We start from the raw sequence: 13872 nt of genomic DNA, 5'->3' as shown, positions 1-13872 counted from the left end.
GCAAGTGTTTTCAGAGAGCAAAGCTGGACGCGCCATCTGACCAGAGTCCCAGTGTGCCACTGTGCCTGAGAGGACATCCGCAAGTCCCTCTCAGGATGAGAATGATGCCCACCTGATGCCTGCCCATGCCGAGGTTGGGGAGGCCTTGCCTTCTTTGCTCGTCTTTCTTTTCCCTCCCCCTCCCCCTTGTTAAATCAACCCTGGGGTTTTCAAGGACAATGTGGGGATTCTGCTCCTTAGCACCAGGACTCCACAAACAGGGCTGTACCGGTTAATTTGAACGGTCAGCTTGACTGGATCAAGAGACGCAGAGGGTTAAGAGGCTTCTGGGTGTGTCGGTGAGGGGGGGGGAATGACTGCCTGTGGGATGGACAGCCACTGAGAAGGAGACCCTCCCTAAGTGTGGGCAGCACCGTCCGACAGGATGATAGCTTGGGTGGAATAAAAGTTGGAAGAACACAGAGCCTCAGCAGCGGATGCAAGCTCGGTTCTTCGTGGATGGGCTCTCGATCGCTGCGTGATCATCTGAGGACAGGAGACTCGCGCTCCTTCAGTCTTCCAAAGAGGACTCTGCCGGTGATTCTCCAGAAGCCTACGGTGTCAGAGAGGCCAGCACTGCTGACCCCTCCTGTTCTGGGCCTCAGCCTCTTGGGCTGCGCAGCTGCCCGTTCCTCCAGCTGTCCAGCCTGCAGACGGCCACTGCGGACTCTCCGGCCACTGGTCACAGAAGCCAACCTAATAGGTCCCCTTTTATAACTTGTACTTCCGGTTGGTTGATTTTGTTCCTCTAGAGAGCCCTGACTAACACAGGTATGGAAAGCTCAGAACTTTCAACGTGGAAAAGGAAAAGGAAGAAAATGCTCATTAACAAACAGCCCAGGGAACCGTGTTCAGAGAGACATTAAGGAAGTCCCCCATCCAAGGGAGTTGCACGGCGTTTCGCCATGTTGTCAAAACACCAGAGCTGTCCCATCTGCTCTGTGGACCCAGTGGGGCCCACCAAGGTTTCCATGGAGCTGGACGAGCAGAGCAGAGGGCCGTGACAGTCCTGAGGACGAGGACCGGGAAGGGCTGTGTGTTCTAGGACGTGTGGTGTCCCCTGCCTTCATGATGACAGAGTGCTTCTGGCACAGGGTGGACACACTGGCCAAGGCCACAGGACATGTCTGCCTAGCTTCCTCTTGGGGAACAAAGGATGATCTTGGGGACATCCTTGTCATCGGTGTCGACTCCGACCAGCAGAGTCGAACAAAAGAAAACAAGGACCCGGCGGAACTGTGACAGGTTTTATTGAAGGCGCAACAAGAGGAACCCGGTACCAAGAAGGTACCAAGAAAGTGCGTAGTATATATAGGACATAGGAGCCAATCACAGAGAAGGTCACATCTCAACCTTGTGGACACATAATAGGGAAGACAGGAAGCATTTACTGGGCCCGAGCTCTTGTGGTTTCTACCGGCCAATGGGGTGGACTTCCTGGTACAGGCACAAACTTGTTTACGCCAAAGGCGGCTGATTTGGCCCAAAACCAAGCCCCATCTTTCCTTGGGCAGGGGACAGCCCTCGGCCACAGGAACTGTCCCCGACAATCGGGATGATAGTAACACAACAACCTGCTGCCTCCCCTCAGATGGAAATCGGGAATACGTATGGTAGCTCCCTTTTTGGCTGTGAGTTGTACAGATTTCAACCTAAAGTTGAGGTGCATCCTTCAAGGGAGTTACTCATTATTTTTAGCCTCAAGTCGATGGCTGCTAAGAGTTCTATTTAACACATATGCATATTCCTCCATTCATCGCCTGTCCCCCCATCTGCATGGCCATCTACCCACCACAAAAGCATCCATTCCCTCCCAACCGCACGCTCATTCATTCATTCACTCATCCATCTGTCTGTCCATCCATCCACCTACTCAATCACTCACACAGCCTCCCACCAACCCATTTGTTAATCTATCCTCCACCCCCATCTATGCACTCACCCAACCCCTCCTCCACTCTAACCCCCCCCCCCATTCTGTACACCCATTCAAATACTCATCCATCTGTCCTGCCTGTATGGTTTTGGAAAAGGGATTGGAAGGAACTTTCCATTACCTCCTGGTGCATAACAAATGACCTCAAAATTTAGTGACATAAAGCAAAGACAGCTTTATTTGCCCCCCGTTCTGCCAGTGGCCTACAGGGCTTGGTAGGATGCTCAGCTTCCCCTCCATGAGTTGGGGCACTCGTCCGGGACTGGCAGAACTTTCAGCCTCGTTCTCATGACTTTCACCCTCTGGGGCCTTTCTGTCCACCCGTCCTCTCCCAGTGGATGACCAGACTTCTTAACTTGGTCACTCAGGGCTCCAAGAAGGCAAAAGCAGAAGCTGATAGACCTCCTAAGACTCTAGAATCCACGAAACAGCCCCTCTGCCTCATTCGACCGGGCAAGGTCACGGTGCTTTTATTCCGCATGTGCTCTTGGAGAACTTCCTGCGTGTTGTCACTGTTCTGGGTTCTGGTCATGAGGGGGACCCTGCTTCCTTGCGCTCACGCCTTGTGGTGACTAGAGATTCCGTTCACTCCCGTGTCAGGCGGGCCTGAGGTTTTGCTTTCTCACAGGCGACTTTTCCCCCCACCTGTGTCAGTCAACTTTCCATGACTGAGCAAACTACCTGAGATACCAAGAGAGGAAAGGTCTGTTGTGCCTCGTGGTTTTGGAGATTTCGGTGCCTGGCTGGTCGGTGACTTGCTTTGAGCCTGTTTTGAGTCAATCAATCAGCGGGAGCCCGTGGTAGAGGAAGCTGCTCACAAGCATTCACCTGTTTAGAGATGGGGTCCGTTTCATGGCAGCCAGGAAGTGAGGAAGGGGTCAGGAGCCCCAGGGACTCAGCACCCTTCCACTGGGCCCCACCTCCCTACCTCCCAACAGCACCATGGATTGGGGACACCATGCAGGACTCTGTGGGGGACACGCAACCAAAGCAGAGCAGCACCCATATAGAGTGTTCCTAGAACGGCTTTATCATAATGGCCCTTTATGGTGTGGGTGTGGTCTGAAGGTGTCCCCTACACAGTCAGGTACCGGACCCAGCCTGGCAATGTTGAGGTGGCGGAACCTGTAAGCAGTGGCACCTCATGGAAGGCTATCAGGTCACAAAGGGCACTGCCCTAAGACAAATCCTGGGCTTCGGGAGTGAGGTCGTTCTAGTGACAACGCGTTGTCGCAAGTGACATGAAGGAACCGAGTAGACACTTCACAGAACTAGAAATACAATCGGTCAACCAATATATGAAAAAGTGTTCAGCATCTCTAGCAGTTAGAGAAATGCAAATCAAAACTACTCTAAGATTTCATCTCCCTCCTGTCGGAATGGCAATCATCAAGAATACAGGCCACGGGGGCAAGATGGCGGGCCAGAGGGAGGCAGCCTTCTGTGTGGCTCCACGACCCAGATCTCACCTTGTCGGAATACTGTGTCTCTGAGAATGGTAGAGGACCCCTGTCCAGCTGCTCTCCGCAGAAGTCACCAGTGCTGTGACCCTGCGCAGGGCCCCGGGCCTCAGGGTTCAACTGGGATGCCCGGTGTTCAAGCGGGACCCAAAGCCCAAAGTTCTAGCCCACGCAAGGCTGGGTCAGCGCCATAGCAGAGCCACCTCTCAGCACATCTGCAGAGGGCCAAGACCTCGCTCCGCTCCCACGCAGGTCACTCAGCTGCTCCCTACCCACAGCACAATGCCATCCCCGGCTCCCCCACCTCCCCAGGCTCCCCCCACCTCCCCAGGCTCCCCCCACCTCCCCAGGCTCCCCCCACCTCCCCAGGCACCCCAGCGCTGAAAGCAGGCCGCCGCCATCTTGGCTCCACATTCTCGCCCTTCAGCTGGGGCCAGTTCCCAGAGGGGATCTCCAGCGGCCAGGTACCAGGCTTCCAACCTTCCCCCCTCCCCAGCAGCGGTGACTCAACACAATAGCTGCCCAACACAGGTGTGCAGTGCGGACCAAGGAGCCACCCACGCCACCCACAGGAGCCCTGGGGGGAGAGGTTCCTCAACTGGGAACTGCCAGGGGAGAGGGAGATGGGGCTGAAGTCTGGAGCTGGAAAACCTCCAGGTAAGAGAGGTGATAGGACTGGGCACTCAGGTCATACCAGCGGTCCCAAAAGGAGACCCGTGAGGTCAGTCTCCCTGCAGGGCTGACGGTGCCACTCCCCATTCCAGGCGCCCAGCACCAGGACCAGCCTTCCCACCTGGTTACCTCCACCGTCCCCAGGGCAGAGACACAGCTTACAGCAGACGACGCCACCTACTGGAGGAGAAGAGAAGCGGGACAAACACGGAGCTCCAAAGCTAGCTACAACCCTGGCTTCTCCCCCTCTGTCCTCCGGCCCTCACACCCCAACATATGTGAAGCCAAGAACTTTGCATGAAACACGGCTTTGAGGACTGAGTCATCCGAATAATCTAATATAGAGGTGTTGTATATGCATTTTTTCCTTTTCCTTTTTCTTCTTTCATTTTTCTTTCCCCTCCAAATTTTACTGTTTTAACATCCTGTGTTTTTCTAAATACCTAGGTGTGCTTGTTTTATGTGCTCTACTGTCGTCCCACATACTTGCCTACCCTAAATTACTTCCTGTCTGTTCTCTTGCTACTAACCCTCTTCACTAGATTTCCCTTCCACACTTCCTAAGATATATTAACTCCATATCCTCACATCCTACCTCCTCAGCATATTGTCCTGTGCCCCACCCCCAGTTCATGGTCCACCATCGGAATCTGTAAACCTTTTTACAAAACTACTGATTATGTTTTAGATAATGATTGAATCCAACATTTCTGTACATTGAGACTAAGCTGTAAACGTCTTAATAATAACCAATTGTCATAGGTGGTGTATTGTTGATATTGGGATCTATTAACATTGTCCTTCCCCACAAAGGAGAGGTCTTGGAACCCTACAAGAGTACTACAAACCTATAGGGTAAAAACAATGACAGTCTAGCCCTAGACCCACAGAGCTGGAAAGAAAACACACGAGCAACATGAAAAGACAAGGGAAGAAAGTGCCCCAAACAAATGAGACACCACATCATTAGGATCATTGGCAGCCACAGCAGGAGGAATGACAGAGAAGGGGTTCAGGGTGTACATGGTTAAAATGTTCTGTGAACTCAAGGGAGATACAAGAGAGCAAATACAGGCAGTGAAAGATCACTTCATCAAGTAGATACATAAACAAATACAGAAAGCAAAAGATCGCCTCAACAGGGAGATAGAGGTGCTAAACAAACAAACAAACAAACAGAAATCCTTGAAGTGAAAGAAACAATAAACCAAATTAAAAGCTTGAAGGAAAGCACCACCAACAGAGTAGACCACTTGGAAGGCAGGACATCAGACAATGAAGACCAAATATATAATCTTGAGAAGAACATAGACCACTCAGTGATAAAGGTAAGAAACCATGAGCAGAACATTCAAGGAATACAGGATAGCGTAAAAAGACCACATTGAAGAGTTATCAGGACAGAGGAAGACATAGAGGTCCAAACCAAAGGAATGAGCAATCTACTCCATGAAATAATATCAGAAAACCTTCCCAAGAGGAAGAATGAATTGGAAATACAAATTCAAGAAGACTACCGGGCACCGAATATACAAAATCACAACAGATCCACACCAATGCACAATATAATAAAAATGCCCAACATATAGAATAAGCAAAGAAGTTTAAAAGCCATGAGAGAAAGGAATCAGATTACATATAGGGGAAAACCAATTAGGATAACGGCAGATTTTTCAGCACAGACCCTGAAAGCTAGAAGATCCTGGAACAACACATATCAAGATCTGAAAGAAAATGGATTCCAACCAAGAATCTCGTATCCAGCAAAATCAAGCTTTAGATTTGAAGATGAAATAAAAACCTTCCATGATAAACAAAAGTTAAAAGAATTTATAGCTAGAAAACCAGCACTACAAAACATCCTTGGAAAAATATTCCATGAAGAGGAAACGAAAAACACCAATGAAAATCAGCAGAGGGAGGTAGTACCTTAAAGGAAAAAGCTAATCAAAGAAGAAAATCAAGAAAAGTTAAATAACGCAATAAACAAATATGGCTGGAAATACAAACCATGTCTCAATAGTAACCCTGAATGCTAATGGCTTAAACTCACCAATCAAAAGACACTGGCTAGCAGATTGGATTAAAAAGACCCAACAATATGCTGCCTCCAGGAGACTCATCTGATAGGAAGCGACATACACAGACTGAAGGTGAAAGGTTGGGGAAAATCATACCACTCACATGGACTGTGGAAGAAAGCAGGGGTTTCCATCCTCATATCAAATAAAGGAGACTTCAAGCCAAAGTTAATCAAAAGGGACAAAGATGGACACTACGTACTGCTCCAGGGACCCATCCACCAACAAGACATAACAATCATAAATGTATATGCCCCAAACAATGGTGCACCTGTGTTCATCAAACAAACTCTTCTCAAGTTCAAGAGCCAAATTGACCACAACACAATAATCTTGGGTGACTTTAACACACCTCTCTCACCACTGGATAGATCTTCCAAACAAAAGTTGAATAATGGAACTCAATAATACAATCAATAACTTAGACTTAACTGACATATATAGAATATTTCAACCTGCATAAAGCAGATACACTTTCTTCTCAGCAGTACATGGATCCTTCTCTAAAAAAGCCCATATACTATGCCACTAAGCAACTCTTAACAAATACAAAAAAGTAGAGATACTACCATGAATTTTATCAGATCATAATGGAATGAAATTGGAAATCAATGACAAAATAAAAATAAAAATTACTCCAACACCTGAAAACTAAACAATATGCTACTGAATGAACAATGGGTTGCAGAAGACATCAAGGAGGAGACTAAAAAATCTTAGAGGTAAATGAGAGCAGAGACAAAATAAATCAAAACTCTGGTACACTATGAAGACACTACTAAGTTCATTGAATGGAGTTTATTCCTTAAAAGAAGAAAAAGTCAACAAATAAATGACTTCACATTACACTTCAATGCCCTAGAAAAAAAGAACAAATCAACAGCAAAAGCAGTAGAAGGCAAGAAATAATTAAAATTAGAGCTGAAGCCAATGAAATTGAAACAAAAGAAACAATTGAAAAATTGACAAAACAAAAAGTTGGTTCTTTGAAAAAGTAAATAGAATTGACAGACCCTTAGCTACCCTAATGAAGAGAAAGAGAGGGAGAACTCAAATTACCAGCATACATGATGAAAAAGGTAATATCAAAACAGACACTACAGAAATACAGAAGATAATTAGAAATTATTTTGAAAACTTACACTCCAATAAAATAGAAGATATTGAAGGCATTGACAAATTTCTTAAGTCATATGGTTTTCCCAGATTTAATCAGGAAGATATACACAATTTAAACACACCAATATCAAGTGATGAAATACAAGACACCATCAGAAGCCTACCAACCAAGAAATGCCCAGGACCCGATGGATACACAGCCGAGGTCTACAAGTCTTTAAGAAAGAACTAATACCAATACTCTTCAATTTATTTCAGTAAATAGAAAAGAGGGAGCACTCATTCTATGAGTCCAAAATCATCCTGATTCTAAAACCAGGCAAAGACACATCAAAGAAAGAAAACTTTAGACCAATATTTCTAATCAATATAGATTCAAAAATTCTCAATAAAATTCTGGCAAATTGAATACAAAAACATATCAAAAAAGATGGTCCACCATGATCATGTGGGATTCATCCCATGGATGCAAAGTTGGTTCAACATATGGAAATCAATAAATGTAATTCACCTCATCATTAGACTCAAAGGTAAGAATCATATGATCATTTCAATAGATGCAGAAAAAGCATTTGACAAAATACAGCACCGCTTCATGTTCAAAGCACTAGAAAAACTAGGGATAACAGGAACATACCTCAACATCATAAAGGCTATCTATGCTAAGCCCCTGGCCAACATCATTCTAAATGGAGAAAAATTGAAGGCATTCCCTCTAAAAACTGGAACAAGACAGGGATGCCCTCTGTCACCCCTTCTATTTAATATAGTTCTTGAAACACTGGCCAGTGCAATTAGACAGAAGAAAGAAATTAAAGGGATACGTATAGGAAAAGAAGAACTTAAATCACCACTATTTGCTGACAATGTGATTCTATACCTAGAAGACCCAAAAAGCTCCACCAGAAAACTCCTAGAACTAGTAAATGAATTCAGCAAAGTAGCAGGTTATAAAATAAACACCCATAAATCAAAGGCACTCTGTATATCAGTGACAAATCCTCTGAGGGGAAATGAGGAAAACTATCCCATTTGCAATAGTCTCAAACAAAATAAAATACTCGGGAATTAACTTAATGAAAGAGGTGAAAGATCTATACATTGAAAACTACAGAACCCTAAAGAATAAAATAAAAGAAGACCTTAGAAGATGAAAAGATCTACCTTGTTCTTGGATAAGCAACGTTAATATTATAAAAATGAACATACTACCAAAAGCACTATACAGATTTAATGCAATTCTGACCAAAATCCCAATGGCATTCCTCTAGAAACAGAAAAAGCAATCATGAAATTCATCTGTAAAAATAAGAGAAACAGAATAGTTAAATCCTTAGCAGGAAGAGTGAAGCAGGTGGTATCACTATACCAGACCTTAAACTATACTACAGAGTAATAGTAACAAAAACAGCATGGTATTGGCACCAAAACAGACTGGTAGACCAATGGTACAGAACAGAGGACACAGAGACTAACCCACAAAGTTACAATTATCATATATTAGACAAAGGTGCCAAGAACATGCACCGGAGAAAAGATAGCCTCTTCAACAAATGGTGCTCAGAAAACTGGAAATCCATATGCGACAAAGTGAAATTATCTCTCACCGTGAACAAAACTCAACTCAAGTGGATCAAGGACCTAGGAATTAAACCAGAGAATCTGTGTCTAATAGAAGAAAAAGTAGGCCCTGATCTCCATCATGTGGGATTAGGCCCCAAACTTCCTTAATAAGACTCCTATAGTGCAAGAATTAAAACCAGGAATCAATAAATGGGATCGACTCAAACTAAAAAGTTTCTTCTCAGCAAAAGAAACATTCTGTGAGGTGAACAGAGAGCTCTTGGGAGCAAATTTTTACCCGTCACACATCAGACAGAGCACTAATCTCTAGGGTATATAAAGAAAAAAGCTAGGCACCATGGACCGGGGGGCCTAAACATGGACGCCTGAGGAACTTCCAGATCCTAGAGTCTCAACATGGACGTGCAACTGAGGAACTTCCGGATCCTAGAGCCTAAACGTGGACATGCAGCTGAGGAACTTCCGGATCCTAGAGCCTAAACGTGGACGTGCAGCTGAGGAACTTCCGGATCCTAGAGCCTAAACGTGGACGTGCAGCTGAGGAACTTCCGGATCCTAGAGCCTAAACGTGGACGTGCAGCTGAGGAACTTCCGGATCCTAGAGCCTAAACGTGGACGTGCAGCTGAGGAACTTCCGGATCCTAGAGCCTAAACGTGGACGTGCAGCTGAGGAACTTCCGGATCCTAGAGCCTAAACGTGGACGTGCAGCTGAGGAACTTCCGGATCCTAGAGCCTAAACGTGGACGTGCAGCTGAGGAACTTCCGGAACCTAGAGCCTAAACGTGGACGTGCAGCTGAGGAACTTCCGGAACCTAGAGCCTAAACGTGGACGTGCAGCTGAGGAACTTCCGGATCCTAGAGCCTAAACGTGGACGTGCAGCTGAGGAACTTCCGGATCCTAGAGCCTAAACGTGGACGTGCAGCTGAGGAACTTCCGGATCCTAGAGCCTAAACGTGGACGTGCAGCTGAGGAACTTCCGGATCCTAGAGCCTAAACGTGGACGTGCAGCTGAGGAACTTCTGGATCCTAGAGCCTAAACATGGACATGTGCCTGAGGAACTTCCGAATGATACGGCCTAAACATGGACGCCTGAGGAACTTCCGGATCCGGCGGCTTAAATGTGGACATTTAAGCCAAGGAACTTCTGGATCCAGGGGCCTAAACACAGACATGCACCTGAGGAACTTCCGGATCCGGGGGCCTAAACATGGACGTGTCCCTGGAACTTCTGGGTCCTTGTGCCTATAAAGGGCAGGGCGTGACTCTCAGAAGGGACGTGGCCCATGAAGGGGAGCCGAGTATGGGGCCTGTTGGGGGCAGACTGAGCTGTCGCACTCTGAACTTGAATGTGACGGTGGCCTCACTTCCCGGCCTTCCCCTGGGTGTCACTTCCTCCCCTTCCAGGCGATGCCGGGGAGGAAGTGAGACCAGGTGCATGGGCCAGGCCCTGAGGAGGGACACCGTTTTTCTCCTCGCTTAGCCAGACGCCCAGCCTGGCTGGGGACGGGGACATCTTGTGACACTGGCTGCCTCCTGCATCCCTGCCCCAGGACCTCAGGGACCACAGGTGGGGACAGTCGTTGATTCTCCCCTGGCCGCTGACCCTCTGCCCAGGGAGAGCTCTGTCTCCCAGAGGGTCAGGGGGCCCCTGTGACCTGCTGCCCCTTACCCACCGTCATCCTGGGCGAGCACAGGTCAGGACACCAGATGCTACTGAGAGTGACATCTCCTGGATGGGCGGCTGGGGACTTTGCCTCTGTCCCCAGGCCTTGGACACCGGATGATCCCCGCCCCCCCGCCGCCCAGGAACAGAAAATAACCCCACACTGCCCAAGACTTATTTTTAAGCTTTGGATTCTGAAATTTTCCTGCTGCCACCTTCTTTGTGAAGCCAGTTTTTCACAGAGACAATATTCCAGGGGAAAAACAAAACAAAACATGGAGTCAGTCAAACCAAGAGAAATCTGGACGGGGGGGAGAACAGCCATTCTCAACTGGCGAGACACTGAAGTTCCCTTGTCCTTATTTTGTGTAAGAAAAATAAATAATCTCATGTTAACTCATCAAATTATTTTTGATGAGTGCTTGGCTCATAGGAAACTGGTTCTGTTTTATGGAAGGAAGTGTTCCCTGATTTTAAAATTAAAAATGAAGCCAATTAGGATTGTTAAATCACACTGTCATAATTCTGTTCTCTGATGGCAGAAATAAAGAAACCTTTCTTTAAAAAAAATAAATAAAAAATAAATTGCAGAGGCAGAACAAAAAATAAAATAAAGTACAATTCATTCTAAAAAATAATAAAAAAAACCCCACCAAATAACCCAAATAGACCAAGGACCTGAACAGACACTTCTCGGAGAGGATCTATAATCAATCAGCAAACATATGAAAAAAGGTTCATTATCTCTAGCAATCAGAGAAATGTATCTCACTCCAGTCAGAATGGCAGCTATTATGAAAACAAACAACAATAAGTGTTGGTGAGGATCTTAGGGGAAAGGGTACCCTCATACATTACTGGGGGAACTGCAAATGGGTGCAGCCAATATGGAAAGCAGTATGGAGATTCCTCGGAAAACTGGGAATGGAACCACCATTTGTCCCAGCTATCCCACTCCTTGGTCTATAACCAAAGGACTTTAAAACAGCAAATTACAGGGACACAGCCACATCAATGTTTATAGCAGCACAATTCACAATAGCTAAACTGTGGAGCCAACCTATATGCCCCTTCAGTGCATGAATGGATAAAAAAGAGGCATATACACACAAGGGAATATTACTCAGCAGCAATAAAAGAGAATAAAATCATGGCATTTGCAAGTTGGAGAAGATAATGCTTAGTGAAGTTAGCCAATCCCCAAAAGACAAATGCCAAATGTTTTCTCTGATACAAGGTGACTGACTCATAGTGGGGTAGGGAGGGGGAGCATGGGAGGAATAGATGAACTCTAGATAGGGCAGAGGGGTGGGAGGGGAAGAGAGAGGGCAGGGGGTTAGCAATGATGGTGGGATGTGATGGACATCATTATCCAAAGTACATGTATGAAGACAGGAATTGGTGTGAACATATTTTGTATATAGAGATATGAAAAATTATGCTCTGTGTGTGTAATAAGAATTGTAATGCATTTCACTGCCATGTATTTTAAAAATAAAATCAATTAAAAAATAATACAGGCAACAATAAATCTTGTCGAGGATGTGGGGGGAAAGGAGATAGGACACAATGCTGGTAGGACCCAGCTATCCCACTCCTCAGTCTATACCCAAAGGACTTAAAATCAGCACACTATAGCGATACTGCCACATCAATGTTTAAAGCAGCTCAATTCACAATAGGTAAACTATAGAACCAAACTAGGTGTCCTTCAATATATGAATGGATAAAGAAAATGTGGAATATATACTCAATGGAATATTACTCAGCTTTAAAAAAAGAGAGAAATTATGGCATTTGCCAGTAAATGGTGGAGTTGGAGAATATTGTACTGAATGAAATAAGCCAATCCCACAAAACCAAAGGCCGAATGTTTTCTCTAATATGCGTATGCTAATTCGCAATAAGGCAAGGGGCACTAGGGAAGAATAGTGTTACCTTAGATTAGGTAGAAGGAAGGGAGGGGAGTGAAGGGGATGTGGGGATATGCAAGATAGTAGAACAAAACAGACATTATTAGTGAGTGTATATATGTGGCCGCATGACCAATATGATTCTGCTACATGTACACTCAGAAAAGTGAAAAATTATATCCCATCTATCCATGATATATCAAAGTGCAGAAATGCATTCTACTGTCATGTCGAACTAATTAAAACAAAACAGATAAGATGACTGGGGATGGAGCTCAGTGGTGGAGCACTCCTGGGCTCAATCTCAGTACTGAAAATAAGCAGTGTAAGGGTTGACCGTGGACGAGGACTGGTGTTCCCCCAATTACTGCTGTATGCATTTCCTGTTGCTGGTACAGCAAACGGCCGTGTTTAGCAGCCTCAAATACTACACATCTACTGAGGGTTCTATAGACCAGAGTCCGGAATCAGTTTCACTGAGCCAAGATCAAAGTCTTGGTGAAGTTCATCCCCGATGTGGGGTGGGCGAGGGCGGGAGGCTGGGTGGAGGAGCTGTGGGTGACCCACTGCAGCAGAACCCTTGGGGGTCTCGTGGGGGCTCTGGAGCTATGGTGCCTGTTCAGGATGCTCTTCGTTTCTCCCCTGAAATTTGGCCAAGCCCCAAACCTCTTCATCATATTTGAGTTTTTGGAAAGTGAAGACAGGAAACAAAGATCATATCTGCCATCATTGCGCAAAGTCAACTACTACTTGAAGGGGGAAGGGGACAGGTGGAGATCAACACAGAGAAGCTCAAACTCTGCTCTTTATGGTCATCGGAGGACACCCAGGACCTATGAAAGGGCACCCCTACACAGAACAACACTCGCGAGGATGTCGAGGTTTGCACTGTGGACAATACTGTGAAACAACCTATGTGTCTATCAGTAGGGGAGTGAGAAATAAAATAGGGTCTACCCTGGGTGCTGGAGCACCACACAGCAGCTATAGGAGAATGGTTTAGGGCAGGGGCTTGAAGCTCAATGCCTCCACTGCTTCCTACACCAAGGACTCTGAGCTATTACTTTAGCTCCTTGTGCCTCGGTTTCCTTGTCTGTCCTCAGGCGACATTAATATTAACACTATATGGTGATTGCAAAGATTTGAGAACATGTGTTAAGCCCTGGGCACGTGGAGATCAGTGAGCAGATTGGATGTCTGAACACGCTCCCGTGGAGAACGCCAAGGAGCCTCTGGAACTGATTCCCTTTACACCCCAGCAGTGGAGATGCTACATAAAGTGCAACATTGCATCATCATGAAACGTCGGAGATGAGTGCCACTCCTGAAGGCTGAAAGGCCAGATGAGGTCCCCTAGAACTCCTCTGGGGACTTTCCATCTTTCCAGGGCTCTACCCGCAAA

The sequence above is a fragment of the Callospermophilus lateralis genome, chromosome 1, assembly GCF_048772815.1.
Source record: "Callospermophilus lateralis isolate mCalLat2 chromosome 1, mCalLat2.hap1, whole genome shotgun sequence".
NCBI lineage: Eukaryota > Metazoa > Chordata > Mammalia > Rodentia > Sciuridae > Callospermophilus > Callospermophilus lateralis.
The sequence above is the reverse complement of the archived record's forward strand: the minus strand, read 5'-3'. Positions refer to the sequence as shown.